Raw genomic sequence first — 17,288 nt, forward strand, 5'->3', positions numbered from 1 at the left:
GTGCTTGTGGAGGTCTTCTATGAAACAAGGTCTCATTGTTTTAACGCTGTGCCTGCCAGACTATCTGGTTTGTGTGTTTCTGGGATTCTCTTGTCTCCCTCCCTTCTTCCTGTAAGACCACTGAGATTATAGCTGATTATACTCTAAGTCTAGTTTTTATGTGGGTTCTGACGATTCTCAGGCCCTCACCTTTGCACGCTAAGTCCTTTACCCACTAAGGTATTTTCCCAGCTCTGTGTCTATTCATTTAAAGTCATTATTTTTGGAAATGAGGCTCCTGAGAGTTGTGTTATTGTTGAAGGCTGATCCCAACTGACTGACTGTCCTCTGCGAAGTGATGGATGTCCCTCTGGTGATTCCCAGTTCTTTCCCTCCATGCCTGTACTCTTCCCTCCTTCCTGCTTCCCTCCTTCACTGCTTTCCCCCACTTCCTCTGGCTCACAAGTATTTACAGCCTGCTACCCCACACCACCACACCACCACACCACCACACCACCATACCACCACACCACCACCACTGGAATAAATCCTTCTAAAGCAGCCATGACTAATCTTCATAGCCAGCTCGACTCAGTTTGCAATCACCTAGGAGACACACCTCTGAGTGTACCTGTGAGGCTGTTGCTAGAGGGATGTAACTGAGGAGGGAAGACCTACCCTGAATGTGAGTGACTCCATGTGGGGGCCTAGAGACCTAGACAGAATAGAAAGAGGGAAAGAAGAAAGGATCTGAGCAACAGCACTCACATCTGCTCCCTGGGGCAACATTCTTAGCACCATGGGCTGCCTTTTCCTGAACTCCAAGCCAATACAAACCCTCCCTACCTCCCATAAGCTGCTTTTTGTCTGGCATCTGGGCACAAGTATAAGGAAAGCATCCAATACAGCAGGGGTCATGCCCAGGGTCATCTTTGTGATTCTCATGACAGTAGGCATAAAGGGGCACTCTGACTTTGTCAGGGAAGCCTGGAGTGACATGGCTACAAGCCATGGCTAGGTGGGACCAACTGGTGGGACCATCAGAACAGGGTCAGTGCCCCTCCTGGACTTTTACCACAGACCTTCAGGCCCAGGTCCACAGGCATGTGATGTCTTTGTTGACTCCGTGCCTGATGTAGGTGGGTCTTCTTTCTATGTGTTGCTTTCATTGGTTAATAAATAAAGAAACTGCTTGGCCTGATAGGTCAGAACATAGGTAGGCGGGGAACACAGAATGCTGGGAGGAAGAAGGCAGTGAGACAGTCGCCATGAAGCCAGCCACCAGGTCAGACATGCTGAATCTTTCCTGGTAAGCCACCACCTTGTGGTGCTACACAGATTATTAGAAATTGGTTAAGCAAGATGTGAGAATTAGCCAGTAAGAGGCTAGAGCTAATGGGCCAGGCAGTGTTTAAATGAATACAGTTTCGGTGTAATTATTTTGGGTAAAGCTAGCCAGTGGCTGGGAGCCGGGCAGCAGGAAGCGGCCCACAGCTCTTTCTACAAATGGTGCCCACGTGGATAACTGTATCCACAGAAAGCCTGAAAAGCTTGGGAAAGAATAGAGTAAAGCATGTTTTCTTGGTAGCAGCAATTTCTTGGGTCTGCTTCCTAGAGGCAAGCAAGCGCTCTCATCTAAGAGAGGCTTCCTGACTCAGCTTTAGCTGCAAAACCCTGCAGCTCTTTAAGAGGTCCTGCTACGAAACACTTAAACGGTGTTGATGCAAAGCTGAGCGCATGCTTTGCAGTTTTTAGTTATAGCAGGAAAAAAGCTGTGCCATTTTAAAATGCCAGTTTTCTGGGCCGTCCTGCCAGGACAAACTCTGACTCTTTCAGGCAGGAAGTCCAACTGAGTGTGGTCTGTGAGCAGAATGCTGCAGCTTGCTTGCTGGCAGGGACCTTGAAATGCCATAGAGTTGTGGCGATAAACATGGCTACAGCTAATACCTCTGCCATGAGACTGGAAAACTCAGGAATGGGCTGGATCCAGCTGCAAAGCCACAACTTTCATGTTCTCCTTAAAGACTCATGTAGTCAGAAAAAGAGAGATACACAGTAAAGAGAGATTCAAAGACAAAGAAAACCTCTAAATGGTTTACAGTGTGTTGAAATATATGCAGGCTAAAGGTTAAAGTTCTTAAAGTTAAAAAAAAAAAAGAAAAAAGAAAAAAGAGAGAAGTTGAGTGTGGTGGTACACACCTTTAATCCCAACACTTTGGAGGCAGAGGTAGATTGACCTCTGTGACTTCAAGGGGCAGAGGTAGATTGACCTCTGTGACTTCAAGGTGTGTTAGCACACACCTTTAATCCCAGTGCCTGGGAGGCAGAGACATACGGATCTCTGAGAGTTCAAGGACAGCCTGGTCTATAGAGTTATTCCAGGACAAAGATATACAGAGAACCTGTCTCAAAAAGTAAAAGTAAAAATAAAAGGAATAGAGGTTAAAATAAAGCCGCACAAAGATGGAAAATACACAGAGAATCTTGATACTGTATGCTACATGTGCCACCAGCCTTCTTGGCAGAAACATCTGTGATTAGGGGTGGTGCCTGGTAGGCAGGGGCAGTGCGTGTGCTCTGGGGTGATATTTGATGGCAGTGCCTGGCAGGGTTACAGCACAGGGGCTGATGACCTTTCAGTGACACTAAAGCTCTTCTTAACCCCAACTGAGGGATTAAGTTTTGTTTCTGAACCCTTTGATTGTTGCAGAATGTTTGTACAGAACCAACTTCTCTGGTCTGGGGTCTGCTAAACTTGACCTTTGCTCTTTGGGAGGGGAACAAAATGATTTTCTCAAAGTTTCTGGTGTATTTTCTTTTCCACCTACAGTCCACACAAGGCACCCTCAGGACTGAATATATTAATTTGTTTGAAGAAATAGCCAAGGCCAGGGCCTATCATTCAAATTGAATGCAAACCTCAGCTATGTAACCTAGTTTGAGACCAGCCTGAGCTACTGAGACCCTGTCTCAAAAACATAAAAACAACAAAAAGGAAAAATTAACAAAAATTCAGATGTTTTAAACAAACATAGCCATTCATTAGTTTTGTGTGGGTGAGAGAGAGAGAGAGAGAGAGAGAGAGAGAGAGAGAGAGAGAGAGAGAGTGTGTGCCTGCATGAGTTCATATGCACCACATGTGTACACGGAGTCCATGGAGACAAGAAGAGGGTGTCAGATCCCCTGGGACTGGAATTACAGGTATTTATAAGCCATTTGATGTGGGTACTGGGCACCAAGCGCTGGTGCTATGCAAGAGCAGCAAGTGCTCTTAGCTGCTGAGCCGTCTTTCCAGCCCTATAGATGTGTGAGGGTTTTGTTTTTGAGACAGTCTTGGTTTATAACCCTGGCTGGCCTGGAATCTACTACCAGGCTGATGTTGAACTCACAGAGATCCACCTGCCTCTGCCTACCAAGTACTGGGATTAAGAATATGTGCCACCACATCTCACTGGCATTTAGATTTTATAAAGTAAATTGGGGAACCCCTTTTTCTAATGTATTACTGCCTAGATGCCTTTTATTCAAATAATCCATTGCCTTCATGTTTCCAGCCCCACTTCCCACTCAGTTTCTTAAGTTGCCAAAGGGAGTACCTGTACCGAATACAGAACTGGGTCCTTCTTTCAGTGAAGGTCCTTTCTGTCCCCAGTTCCTCTGCTCATTTCCAGGGAGCCAGGCATATCCTAGAAAGGCCCTTCACCCCACCTAGTCACACCAGATCCTCTCAATACCTGTGTCCACCCTTCTCAGTTCCCCGGGTCTTTAGAGAATAAGACATCCCTGAAGAAAGACTTATGGGGCCCAGAAGGGAATTACATGATAACAACAAAAACAATGAAAACTGGAAGGGGAGTGAACAAGATGCAGTGGCCTCTGTCCCCCAGCTGCTGTCCCCTGTGAGGATGGAGACCACATCTTACCCTCACTCTGAGGTGTTCAGCACCTAGGGCCTCAAGATAGCTGAGCTCAAATCTGAGTGGCCAGGAGGCCCACAGGAGGGCCTCCCTCCTACACCACCCCTGGGGAAGGGTGTCCCCTCCTATGCAGGCTCCTTGGTAAAGGGCTGCCCAGGCCAGAGCCACAGCCCACAGTAGTCCCAGCTTCAGTTTCCCATGTTCAACTGCGGTCCAGAGATTTTAAGTGCAAATGTCCAGAAAAATGTAACTTAAGGTTTCAGTTTATGAGTAGTGATACAAAAATCTCTGTCCTGTCCAGGAGGTGAGCCAGGTTGCCAAACCACCCATTGTCCTGTGTGTCACCAGGTCCATTGCCATGGCTCTTACATCGTGGAAAGATGGCCCAGGTGGATCCCCTGATCTGCTAAGGAGCCTACTCCCGCAATCAATCTGGAAGGGCACAGCTCAAAATGAGGGGCTCGTGTCCCAGCTCTTGGAGGGGTGGACAGCACTGACAGCTGGGGCTCTTTTGTAAGGGAGAGTGCTCTCTTCTCGTGTAAGTTTATTCAGTCACTTTTGGTTTGGTTGATTTGGGGGATTTGCTAAAGACGGACATGGAGCTGTGTACATCCTGGCTTCACCCTGTCATTTATTGCCCTCGGGCTCAAGTATGTCTGCTTGCCATGTGGCCTGCACTTCAGATGCTGTCTGGTGGCACTTCCCCTACCTCTGTTCTTGTGTTTTGGAAATATTTCCTGATTTCTGATACTTATTTTTTATTCTTTTTATACATTTTTCCTGCTCCCCTCCTTCCTACCTCTCCCTCTTCTACTCTCTCCAGTGTCCCCACACTCCCAATTTACTCAAGAGATTTTGTCTTTTTCTTCTTCCCATGTAGATTTATGTATTTCTGTCTTAGGGTTCTCTTCGTTGTCTAGGTTCTCTGGGATTGTGAGTTGTAGGCTGTTTTTTTTTTCTTTACATCTAAAAGTCACTTATGGTTGAGTACATATTATATTTGTCTTTCTGGGTCTGGGTTACCTCACTCAGTATGACTTTTTCTAGAACCATCTATTGCCTGCAAATTTTAAAATGTCTATCTTTTTTCACTGTGTAGTACTCCATGGTATAAATGTACCACATTTTCTTTATCCATTCTTTGGTTGAGGAGCATCTAGGCTGTTCCTAGGTGTTGGCTATTGCAGATAATGCTGCTATGAACATAGTTGAGCACATGTCCTTGTGGTATGATTGAGCATCCTTTGGATATATACCCAATAGCGGTATTTCTGGGTCTTGCGGAAGGTTGTTTCCTAATTTTCTGAGAAATTGCCACACTGATTTCCAAAGGGACTGTACCAATTTGCACTCCCACCAGTAGTGCAGGAGTGTTCCCTTTACCCCACATCCTCTCCAGCATAAGTTTTCATCAGTGCTTTTGATCTTGGCCATTCTGACAGGTGTAAGATGGAATTTCAGAGTTGTTTTGATTTGCATTTTTCTGATGGCTAAGGATAGTGAGCATTTCCTTACGTGTCTTTCAGCATGAGATTCCTCTGTTGACTTCTTTTTATGTCTGAGTGAGTGTGTGTGTCTGTGTGTAAGACAAAGGGCAATGTCCTTCATCCTCCAAACATCAGTGCCTTTCCATCTTTGGCCTTTTATTTATTATTAGTGCATTTGTATCTGTGAATGTGTGTTTGTTTATATAAATGATTTGTGACTGTGTGACTGGGGGCGGGGGGCTGGGTGTGTGAATGCTTGCCACAGAGTGACAGAGGAATATTTTGAGAGTTTCTTTCTCTCCTTCCATTATGAGTTCTGGAGAACAAACTCAGAGTGTCCTGTCTCTTTCTTCCCTCTGGGTTTGGTTTGGTCCTAGGAATGGCTGAATGGTCACAGGGCCATGTGATACTGTCCTTATTCTCTGAGCTCTAATGCTGTAAGCAAGCTACAAGTAGCCAATTACCCAGAGAACAGTGTCTCACACCAGACAAAGGTCTTTTATGAGAAAGAAAATAGCCAGGAAGGGGCAGTGATGCCCCTCGTCTGGAAGTCCTCAAGACAAGGAGCATTCAGCTATATTTAATATAAAGACATATATCTAAGATGCCTCCTCTCACTAGATGCAAGGGGAGGTGGAAGACAAGGCCAGCCATGGACAAAGGGCACCGGGGACTTTGCTAGCCACTCATTCCCATCCAACACCTACAGATTAGGAAAATCTACCCAGGAAGATCATGGCACGTGGAGGTGTTTCTGACTTCTGTTTCCGTGATTTCGGGGAAAGAGGTGTAGTGATTAGCTGTGGGCCGGCTTCCCGCCACCCTGCTCCCAGCTACCGGCTAGCTTATACCCCAAAATAACAACACACAAATTGTATTCTTATAAACACTGCCTGGTCCATTATTTTCAGCCTCTTACTCACATCTTGCTTTAACCCATTTCTAATAATCTGTGTAGCACCACGAAGTGTGCTACACACTTCGTACGTTCTAGCGTACGTCCATCTTGGGCTGGAGCTTCATCGCGTCTGGTTGCAGAGACAGGGCAATTGTCTGAGCCATCTACCTCACTTCCTTCTTCCTGTTCTGTCTACTCCACCCACCTAAGGGCTGGCCAAGGCAGTTTCTTTATTAACAAATGAAATCAACAGATAGATAGAAGACACACCTACATCAAAGAGGTAACCTGGAACAGAGGCTAGCATAGCGTTTAGCTTGAAATCCCACCATCATTCTAGCTGGTGACCTGTTAGCCATTGGTTACCAATGCTGACCACCCTCTGAGAGACCTAAGAATCCACACAGCCCTTCATCCTACAGTAGGAGTCACAAGCAGCCCCTGTTTTTATTTTTGTTTGGAGTTTCCTTTTGAAATGGTGGTCTCACTCTGTGTTGGCTGTCCTATTCTGGAATTCATTATGCTGCCCAGGGTGACCTCAAACTGGAGATTGATCACCCCACTGCAGACTCTAAAATTCTGGGTGTGTCCTACTGCTCCTGGCTCATGTCATTCATGATTTCAGATATAATGATATGTGCACTGGTCTTCTCATATCAACAGGAGTATTTTAATACTAATGGCTGTTGGGTGTCAGTGTCAGAGACAGCTCCAGTTGATGCTAAAGGGCCCTTCTTAAAGAAGAGGCAGTGTGGACTGGAGACCAGAGTCACAGGCTACCCAGGTAGGAAGAATTGGGGGGTGTACTTTTAGAGTGGTCCATGGGCCTGAAAAAGGACCAGGTGCTATCCCCAGGCCTGCCACACCACACAGGCTTGGTTACATTATCACTCACTGACCACACCCAAATGCCTTCCAGCTCAGGCTATCTGTACCTTTCTACCAGGAAAAGCTGGGTCCTGCCAAGGGTGGCCAAGTACAGGAGTCCAGCTTGGTTCTCTTGACATTGTGAGCAGCCTGGGATCCCTGCCGTCACAGGCAGCACAGCCAGCCCCTCTTGTAGTTTCTGTTCTCTGTTGTAAGGAAGATGAAGTTCCCACAGGTGGCAGCTGAGCTCTCATGACCTGGCAGTTTCTGAACCTCCATGGACCCCAAGGTGTTACCATGACCCGATTTCCTAGTTCACAGATACCATTGCTTCTTTTAAAATAATGTTTAAAACAGCAACAACCATGAAGCTGGTAAATGCACTTTAAATGTCTAGTATGGTAGACTCCATCTCCAAAGGTAAAGAGAGCAATAGTGGAAGACATGCACTGTCGACCTCTGCTGTGTGCACATACTTGTGCATGCACTTGTACACACACTACACATAAAAAATGTGAAAAGATCACCAGGTGGTGGTGGTGGTGCACCCTTTCATCCCAGCACTCAGGAGGCAGAGGCAGGTGGATCTTTATGAGTTCAAGGCCAGTCTGGTCTACAGAGAAACTTCCAGGACAGACTCCAAAACTACAGAGAAACCCTGTCTCAAAAAAACAAAACAAAACAAAACAAAAAACCCAAAGTGAAAAGATCATAATACATAGAGTTTGGGGGCTTATACCTCCACCTCATTCCAGTCCTGATGAGACAGAAGCAGGAGGATCAAAAGTTCAAGAGATCCCTCAACAATGTGATGAGTTTGAGGCCAGCCTCAAACAATAACAAAATAACAAAACAGTAACAACAACAACAACAAAAACCATAATAAACTAGGCAATGCATGTCCATAATCCCAGCACTTGGGAGGGTTAGACAGGAGGACTGCTGTGAGTTCAAGATCAGTTAGGCTCTGGAGTGATTCTCTGCTTCAAACAAACACAACATCGAAAGCCACCAGCTATCCCTCTGTGACTGAGATCATCCCTGCTTAAGTGACTGTTTACACAAGCCTGCTTCGCCAATGACTCATGCTACCTCTCAGCCTCTGTCAGCCAATGATTTGCAATTTGTGGAGGCCCCAGTTTGGGGAAGCCCAGGCTGTCTGTGTGGACGTGATTATAAACAGGAATAGGCCAATTCTCATTCTAGTTCCAGCTCTGGAGCCTGGAGAAACAAGGGCACAGGAAATACTCCCAAATGTCACAATCAAGTCTCCCTTAGGCTGGGCCACAGGCAAAGATGATGGCACTTGTGACTTGGGCTGTGGTGGAGAGGACATAGCTATCAAGGAATTTTCTCTGCAGATGTGCCCTTGGGGATTTAGGATGGAGTAGGGAGTGGAAGGACTGAGCTGACCCTCATGCAGAGCAGGACTGGGCATGTTGTTCAGAGCGAAAGAAGCCTAGCTTCAGTGGCTTCAAGCTGTGTGCAAGTCTCCCCAGGATGGGGTGGCCATGTCCTGTACAGAGTGATCTACGTGGGCAACACTGGGTCTCAGCTCCACTGTGGCTCTGCTGGCTGGAAAGGGAGAGCAGATTGGGTGCTAACTACATGGGAGCCCCAGCTCCATTCTTAGGAGCCAGGGAAGGGTCTCAGTGGACAGCATGGGGTTTTACTCTGCGCATAGACCTTCCTATTATATATATGTATATATATATAATATATATATTAATATATGCCAGACATATAGTCAGTGTCTAGGAGACTTCTAGGACAAAGTGGCTGCCAGCCTTCTGTAGGAGGACATGGGGCTCAGAAACTTGCCACAGGCTCTCTCAGGGTCACAACTGGCTACATATTCCTAAACACAAAAGCTTAAGCAGACTAGATGGTTTGGGGATGAAGGGCAGGAACATGTACCACTATGCAATTCTGTTTACCCAAATGTAAGAATGACACTTTCTTTAGAACAGAGATGGTTCCCTGGGGCCTATCGAGTGTCTGTGAGAGACTCCATAAGGAGAGGTGAGCCTTAACCTAGAGATAAGAGCTCTGCCCAGCCAACTCAAACAAAGTCAAGGGTGTCAGAGGAGGCTATAGGGTACATTGCCTTGGCCTGGTCCCGAATGGTCACACTTTAGAAATATCAGTGGCATGAGGACAGATGCCACTGTGTCACAGAGAAAGGCAATGCAGTTCTTAGGAGAGCCAAGTCCCTGTACATCCCCTCGTGAAATCTACTGACAGCCCTATGACTCCTGGGGGAGGGAGGTCCTAAGCACGGGGTGTCTAACCCTTGTGTCCTCCTCTGTCCCAGTGTAGAATTGGTACTGATGTGAGCAAAGGAAAAACCTGGTGGTGACTTGAGCAGCTGGACCCTGGGATAGCTTCCTTATGGGAATCCAGAAGACCCATCAGGTACTGTATACTAACTGTGTTTATGGCCCTGTCTGTGTGCATACTTGCTAGTGTACGCACATATAAAGAATGATTAAAGGAAAATATATGTAAATTTAGGCTGCAGTTATTGGACACAAATGAAAACCCCAACCAAGTATGCCTATAATCCCAGCATTCTGAAGGTAGAGGCAGGAGGATTAGGAGTTCAAAGCCAGCTACAGCTATATAATGAGTTAAAGGCCAGCCTAGGCTACATGAAACCCTATGTCAAAAAAAAACCTAGAATGTAATCCAAAATAAAACTCACAAAAAATAGCTATATATAAAGCCTTAGTTCAGTTCCTCACAATGGTATGAAATTAGTTTATAGTTAGAAAATATGAATCTGGTGTAAACTGAAGTTGAAATGGTTACATTAGTGAGACAGACATTTTCCAGCTCCAGTTATTCAGATTTTACCCTGAACTGGATCTGCCGCCAGGTGGGCCAGTCTAAATTATACCTATGACCAGAAGTGACCCAGGAGACACACTTATATTCTAGGGCCTCTCCTCCATGACTGTAATGAGCCTACCATTCCCAGCATAGAGATCAAGGTGAAGGCTGCTACAGAAGCCAGACTGTGCCCAGGTCCCACTGGCACTCCTCTTGGAGAGGCTGGAGGGAATCCTAAGACACAGCCAGGCTGGCCGTGGGGCTCTGTGGATGGATCTGGAAATGCATTTGTGAATGGTGGATAGAGGCATAGGCTGAGGGTGGGGCAATAAGTGGCTGAATGATACATGGTGAGCGAGGCTTCTGAAAGAGCCCATGGGGACCACAGAGGACTGGCTCTGGGCACTGCCCTGGTTTAGATGTGTTCAGCCCTGCTGGACCCTGCTTAGTTGAGTCCATTAGACAACCATGGCTCAGCACCTCTTGTGTGGGAGTGGTGAGCACCCTGCCTGAGCCAGCAGCCTCATCATCAGTCCACCCTACTCGTTCTCTTAGACAAGCCTCACCCCAGCCCTGTGACCAGACTCTTTTGTGGTTTGGCCTCTTGGCAGAAGCTCCTGTATGGCCTTCCATCCCCAAATACTGAACTTTGCCTTGGAATCGGTCAGTTTCCCCAGAGACCTTTCACTGGGCATAGAGTGTGTCTCTTTCACAGTCCTGCTCGCACCACCTTTCTTTGAGTGGCTGTGCATACTTCCCTCAACATCCCAGAGACCCTCACATCCTATCCAGGTGCTGTGGGCGAGCCTGAACCTCCAGCCCTCGCTTCTTGTGCTGGTTGCCAAGGGCAGGCTCTCTGTCTCGAAGGGAAACAGATACTCAGCATCAGATACTTTTGATTGCACTTGGTTAGTCCCAGGACCCACAGTGCTTACTTAAGGACATTTCCTTGACCTTCCCAGGCTTCTCAGATGACTTCCAGCCATCATGTGCTTGCATTTTTCGGGGCCTACACCTGGGTCCTGCGATGCAGTTTCATCTGCTTTGTGGAGGTTGCTGGAGCCACAGGCTAACCAGGACAGCTTGGGGAGTGATTCGGAAAGTCTCTGGGTTCCCTTCCAACATGTAAAGTTCTGGTCTTAAGACAGCTGGGAATTTGTCTGTCATTTATGCCAACAGTGAACAATTAATTTTCCAGCAGTCCCAGGCCTCAGCCTGTCTGTGTTTTCTTCTCTGATTTGTGGATGTCTAAAACAGGGAAAGGTAACATCCAAATACGGCCATTGGGGTGTGATTCAGGGTCAATTGAAACAACAGATAAAAGTGGAGTCACAGTAGCTGTGGCAGAGGCCAGAATGATCCTTGGCCATAGCACAGTTCTGTATGAAACACTGGGGTTCACTTCCGGGGCCTGTTGAACATTAGGTAAATATCTAACTCTGAGCAACAGTCCAACCCCTGGAGAAAACAGCTTTGTGTTGGCTGAAGCCTTGGAACCCCGCCCCTCCTGGTGTCAGGTACTGGCTGGTAGTTGTAGGGGTCTACTTTCTGCCCAGATCCTACAGTGATGATCTTGGCTGCATGCAGGCTTTGTGGGAATGGTTCATTTCCCATTCAGTTAGCAAGCTAAGCAGCCTGCTGATGGCAGGACTAGGGAAAGGGAGGCAGGAATTTCAGTCTCTGCACACAGCACTGAACACAGTGACTCATTCTCCCCTGTCATGAGGCAGTGAGGCAGGATGAGCCTGGCTTTTGAGGTCCATGGCCTCCCAGCCTTTGCTCTGTCTCAGATTCTCATTCTGCTGGGTTGTACCATGCGGGGTCTGTGCCTCAGCTCAGGCTTTGGAAACAAATCCCACAGACCAAGGGTTCAAATAACAGAAATTACCCTCCTATGGTTATAGAGGCTTCATGTCCAAACTGAAGAGTTCCTGGCAACACCCTGGTGAGGGCATTCTTCCTGGCTTGCAGGTGGCCCCTCCTCTGTGTCTCCATGTAGTGTGAAGGGAGGAGGGACAGTGTCTGTCTCTGAAAAGGGCTCAGATTGCTATGTGAAAGCCCCCCCTAGGACTGATTTGGCCCTAGTTACCTCCCAGAGGTCTCACCTCCTAATCCCAGCATCTTGGGGTCTGAGCATGGAAATTCAGCAGATGACACAAACATTCCACCTATGATATCCAGCAGGGAGGACTACAGCTTTGTGTCACATGTGATATGATGAGCCACATGTGACCTCTTGGCACTTGAAATATAGCCAGTCTGTACTTCAGTCTGCTATGGTGTGTAAAGTATACGCCAAATCCCACAGGTTTAGAATAAAAACGAATGAGCAACATCTAGTATGTGATTGGAAACACTTAAATTATCTGCTGAGACAATACTTGGGATATCCTAGGTCAAATAAAACATAGTATTAAGACTAACTTTGCCTGCATGGTGGCCCAGGCTTTTAATCCCAGCACTTGGGAGGCAGAGGCAGGAGGATCTCTGTGAGTTCAAGGCCAGCCTGGTCTACAATAGCTAGTTCCAGGTCAGGCTCCAAAGCTACAGAGAAATCCTGTCTCGAAAAAAAAAAAAAAGAAAGAAAGAAAGAAAGAAAGAAAGAAAAAAAGAAAGAAAGAAAGAGAAAATAAAATATTTCTTAGACAATTTCAACTCACATGGTCATTAATGTATCTGTGTTTTATTGCATATATTTTTAGTAAACAACAAATTAAAAATTACATATTTTGATATACATGTAGATGATGTAGTGATTATTAACTAATGTTAACTAATGAAATACTGTAATCACCGTGTATGCATATATGTATATGTCCACCTGTGTATATATGTGCATGTTGCCCATGTATGTATGTAACCTACATCATGCTCTGAGCATATTTCTGCTATGTAATATAATACAGCCATGTGCCACATAGCAACAGAATGGTTACTAGAGAATAGCGCATGTTATGGTCGCCCCATAAGATGGCATTTCCTGGTGACACTGGACCTTTCTTAACTTGTATAAGCAATTCAGAATGAAGGTTTGGAACCAGCTGGCCATGCACAAAGCAGGCAGCTGAGATGTTCAGATCTTCAAGTCCAGTAATGCAGTGTAGACTCCAGGGGACCCCCATCTAGCTCTGTCTCCCAAGAAGTTTCCAACTAGCAATCTGTGTCACACGCTGAAGACATCCCACAGGTGTTTTCCACCTTGCTCACCAGCCTGTTCCACTTCCTGACCCAGGCTGGCAGGCCAAAAATAGCTGAGGTTTGCAGCCACAGAAAGAGGTGGATCTGGGCTGATGGGGTGGCACCACTGTGGCCTGGAACATCCCGCCTCTTGGCCTGGGGCCAGCTGGAGACACCAGGCAAGGAGCTCAGCCAGCGGGCCATCATTAGCCTTGTTGGGAATTTTAAGATCTGCCCAATAGCAGCCTAGGAGTGGCAGGTACACCCAGAGACCCTCCCATGGAGCCATGAAGAATATTCCTCTCTGCAGTCCTCAAATACCTATACTGATTCCGGTGATATTTGGGGGAAACCAGTGTCTCCTGCACAGAGTTGTGTTTATTGTCTGTTTGTTTTATTCTCTTTGCTCAGCAGGTGGCATTTTTGTTCAGAGATTGTACTGTTAGTCGTCTGTGTTCATGGATCATGACATATTAATCATGCAAATTAGGATATTATTAATGAGGGAAAAATTAATTCTGACCCTGCGGCAGGGTTTGCTGTCACAGCTCTGTTAATGCCCTCTCGTCTCAAATGCCATCAGCAGATTCTCCCAGCTGCTGCAAGTTGGCACACTGACATGGAGGGCAAAGGGAGTGACTCCAACCCCAGGCAGCTTCCCTCTTCAGGGTCAGTGTCGCAAGCACACATTTACTTGAGAGCTCGTGTTTTCAGGCGGGATTGCAAAATCTGACCTGCTTCCCACCATGTAAACAGCCTTTGGGGACCAGCTTTATCCTTCCATGCCCTCTAGGAAAGCCCACTGAATATGGTAACACCCCCTGTGCCCGACCTAGACCAGTGTGGCGGTGTGGAGGAGCTTCCGTGACTTTGGTGACTTCTAAGTCCCGGCTCCAGGTTTCTAAATGCTTCTTGCATACTTGCAGACGGCATGTGAGCCCCTCTGCCAGGGCCTCCTCCTCACATTCATCCGTTATCTTGAGATCTACTCTTTAATTAAACACAGCCTGTGGTCACTTTCCCTCCCTGCCCTCTGGATGACCCCGACCCCTCCCAGCACCTCCTGCTGCTCAGAGATCTGCCTTCCTCCTCCTCTCTGATTTCTACTCCTTGAGCCAAGTTCAGAAACAGGATGTTTTTGTGAACTTGGATGTGTCTCCCAAGTGCAGAATAGCAACACCCCTTGGAAAGACTGCCATTCTGGAAAGCTGGCTGAGTCACCCCATATACTGTCACAAGACTGGGCTGAACCAAGAGAAGTGGGCAGCTGGACAGACCCAGCACTGCTGGCTTAATGCCAGGACCACGTGGGGGTAAGGAAATCTGGAGGGTGTCTGACCACTAGGAGCCCTATTGGGACAAAGGTCTGCTGGCCTGTGGTCACTTGCAGACCAGAGTACAGTGTTTGTTCTCCAGTGTCCAAGTCAGCTCCTGGAAGATCAACTAACTTCCCTACTACCCAGGGGCCAGCGTAGAAGAGAATGGACCCGGATGTTTCAAGTTTGCTTTGCTGAACCCCACTTCCTGGAGACCCTGCCCTCTTCACTGATGGTTCTCAAGATTTCTGTTGCTGCCATTGCTTGCCTAAGTACCTGGGCTCCAGCCCTTGACCTCCCTCTGTGGAAACCCTGGAGAGTCTTCCTTTCCTCTAAGTATCCCCATCTGTGTCCCCACCCACTTCCCTTTCCACACCCCCTCCTTCTGTGCTACCTGCTTAGCAGTAGGTGTGGGAAGAGGTGGAGTCAGGGGTGATTGACCTGACCCAGTCTGAGAAAATGAATGATGATTGGGAAATTCAGGGAGCTGCCTAGTCCTGCAAACAGAGCAGCATCAACACCATTTATGACCATCTCACTTGTAGCTACAAGAGGGATGGGCCCAGTTTCAAAGGTTTGGCCTATTGAGGTCCTGAATGAGGACAGTCTTAGACCTCCCCACGCTATAGTGATTGCTGATGTACCTTGGCATGCAGATGACATTTCTCCATCTTTTTTATCCTTTCCTTGTACATCCTCTTTCTCTTCACTTGGTGTCTTGTTGTAAGGACAGGACACAGAATTAGGGCCATGTCTTCCTTCTGGGTGGCCTCCCTGCAGCTTCTTACACCTGTAACAGCCTCTTACTAAGGTCACCTTTCTGGGTACTGAAGGTTAAGACTATGCCATGTGAACTTTATGGGTATCAGAATTCACCCCATAAGAGGAGCAAAGGCCATAGAGGGGGATGGACCTGGTGCTGGGACCCTGAGTACTCTGATAGTGGCTCCTGTCCCTGCCAATGGCAGGCCCCATCAGTGCAGAGTCTGGAGCTATGGTTGTAGAACACTCTTCTCAGGTCTGTGGGGACTCTGGTCCCCCAGCACCCTCTCTGTACTTATGATGAGTTAAGAATAGGGGTGGTCAGCTCAGCCTTCTTGAGGAACCAGGAGGCCTTGACGGGCCCATTGATTTGTTATGCAAGTCGAAGTAACCCTATCCAACACCTTTATCTGAGTGACACCTGGGGACAGCGTCCCTTCAGAGAGCTCATCCCAGTGTCCACACAGTGACCGCACCTACGGTATCTTGTGAGCTGGGAAACCTGTTGAGGCATAGCACAACTCCAAGGTCGGGGCTCAGACAGCTGTCTTTAAAGTAAGTAGGGGACAGGAACTGAGCCTTGGGGTGGCCAGGACTCTTATTCACCCCAGGCTGAACAGAGGACTAGGTTGTCCCCCTAAAGAAGAAGGTGCTCTGTGCTGGGCACTCAGGAGGCAGAGGCACAGATCTCTTCAAGTTGGAGGCCAGCCTGGTCTACATAGTGAGTTCTAGGACAGACAGGGCTACATCCCTTCATATGAAAATTCCCAAAAAACTGAAATAGAAAGAACATATTTCAATCAACATAATAAAGGGTGTGTATGACAAACATAGCCAGCATTATATTAAATGGGGAAATCCAAAGTATTTCCACTAAAGTCAGGAATAAGACAAGGTGTTTACCCTCCCCACTCATTTTCAGTAAGTCCTGGAGTCTGAGCTACAGTAAAAGACAAGAGAAGCAGACAAATGGAGGCAGGCAGGAGAGGAAGAAGTCAGAATATCTGTTATCTTACCCAGAAGAGAGGTCCTAAAGACCCCCACCGGGAAACACTTTTAGCAAAGTGACAGAATACAGAATTAGCATACAAAAGCCAGCAGTCTGTATGGCAGCAAACAATCTAAGGAAGAAACCAGGAAATATACACCTTGCGGGTAGAGAGCTGCTAAAGGCGAGGCTCACACCCTCCCCCAATACTGTAGAATAACTTAACAAAGATATTAAAGAACACAATAAAAACTCAGACACTGACACAATTGAGGAAGACACTAGAAGATGGAAAGACCTCCCGTGCTTATGAATCGCAAGGCTCAATACTATGAGAATGACTCCCCTAACAAAAGGCAGGGCTCCCGCCCTCAGACAGCTTCAGGGTTCTGTAGGAAAAGATGAGCTGCCTGAGCCAGCCATCTACTGTGCCTCATGATTATAACCTGGAGGACTAAGAGGACATCCCACAGAGGATGGGGTGGGGGACGTCCTCTAGGTGAGGAGCAGAGGCTGCGGGGAAACAGCAGTGACTTGGCTGGGGTTTCATGTTCAGCTGCTTGAAACACTTGAAGAGTGCTCTTGATCTTCCTTCCCAAACATCCAAACCAACCAGCCAAACTGGCTGTTTGGAGCTGATGGTTAATCTTGACCACCCACTTGATAGAAATGGAGTCACCAATGGAACCAGGCATGCCTCGTCTACAGAGTGAGAGAGACTGTCTCAGCATGCATGCCCGTGCGCGCGTGCGCACACACACACACACACACACACACACACACACACACACAGAATTACCATCACCAAGTGCTCTGTGCACATCTGTGAAGAAGTTTCTAGATGAAATAAACTGAGATGGGACTTAGCCCCTAACTAACGATGGGCAGCACCATCCTTTGGGACAGAGCCTTGACTGACCGCAAAGGAGAGAGCAGGCTAAACATTAGCATCCATCTCTCTGCTTCCTGACTGTGGATTGATCACCGTCTATTCCTGCTGCCAGTCTTCCCACCATAGCAGACTGTGTCCTTAAACTCTGAGCCAAATTAAGCACGTTTTCTCTG

At 47.3% G+C, this 17,288-nt stretch overlaps 1 long non-coding RNA gene across 1 annotated transcript; it reads left to right on the forward strand.

Annotated features, from left to right (window-relative positions):
• The first annotated feature begins 1,254 nt into the window (after nucleotides 1–1,254).
• Nucleotides 1,255–12,478, forward strand: LOC119806944. Its single transcript, XR_005284283.1, has 3 exons — nucleotides 1,255–1,288; nucleotides 9,463–9,563; nucleotides 10,943–12,478. It is a non-coding gene; the product is annotated as an uncharacterized LOC119806944 (long non-coding RNA).
• The last annotated feature ends 4,810 nt before the right edge of the window (nucleotides 12,479–17,288 follow it).

The sequence above is a fragment of the Arvicola amphibius genome, chromosome 2 (assembly GCF_903992535.2).
Source record: "Arvicola amphibius chromosome 2, mArvAmp1.2, whole genome shotgun sequence".
Taxonomy (NCBI): domain Eukaryota; kingdom Metazoa; phylum Chordata; class Mammalia; order Rodentia; family Cricetidae; genus Arvicola; species Arvicola amphibius.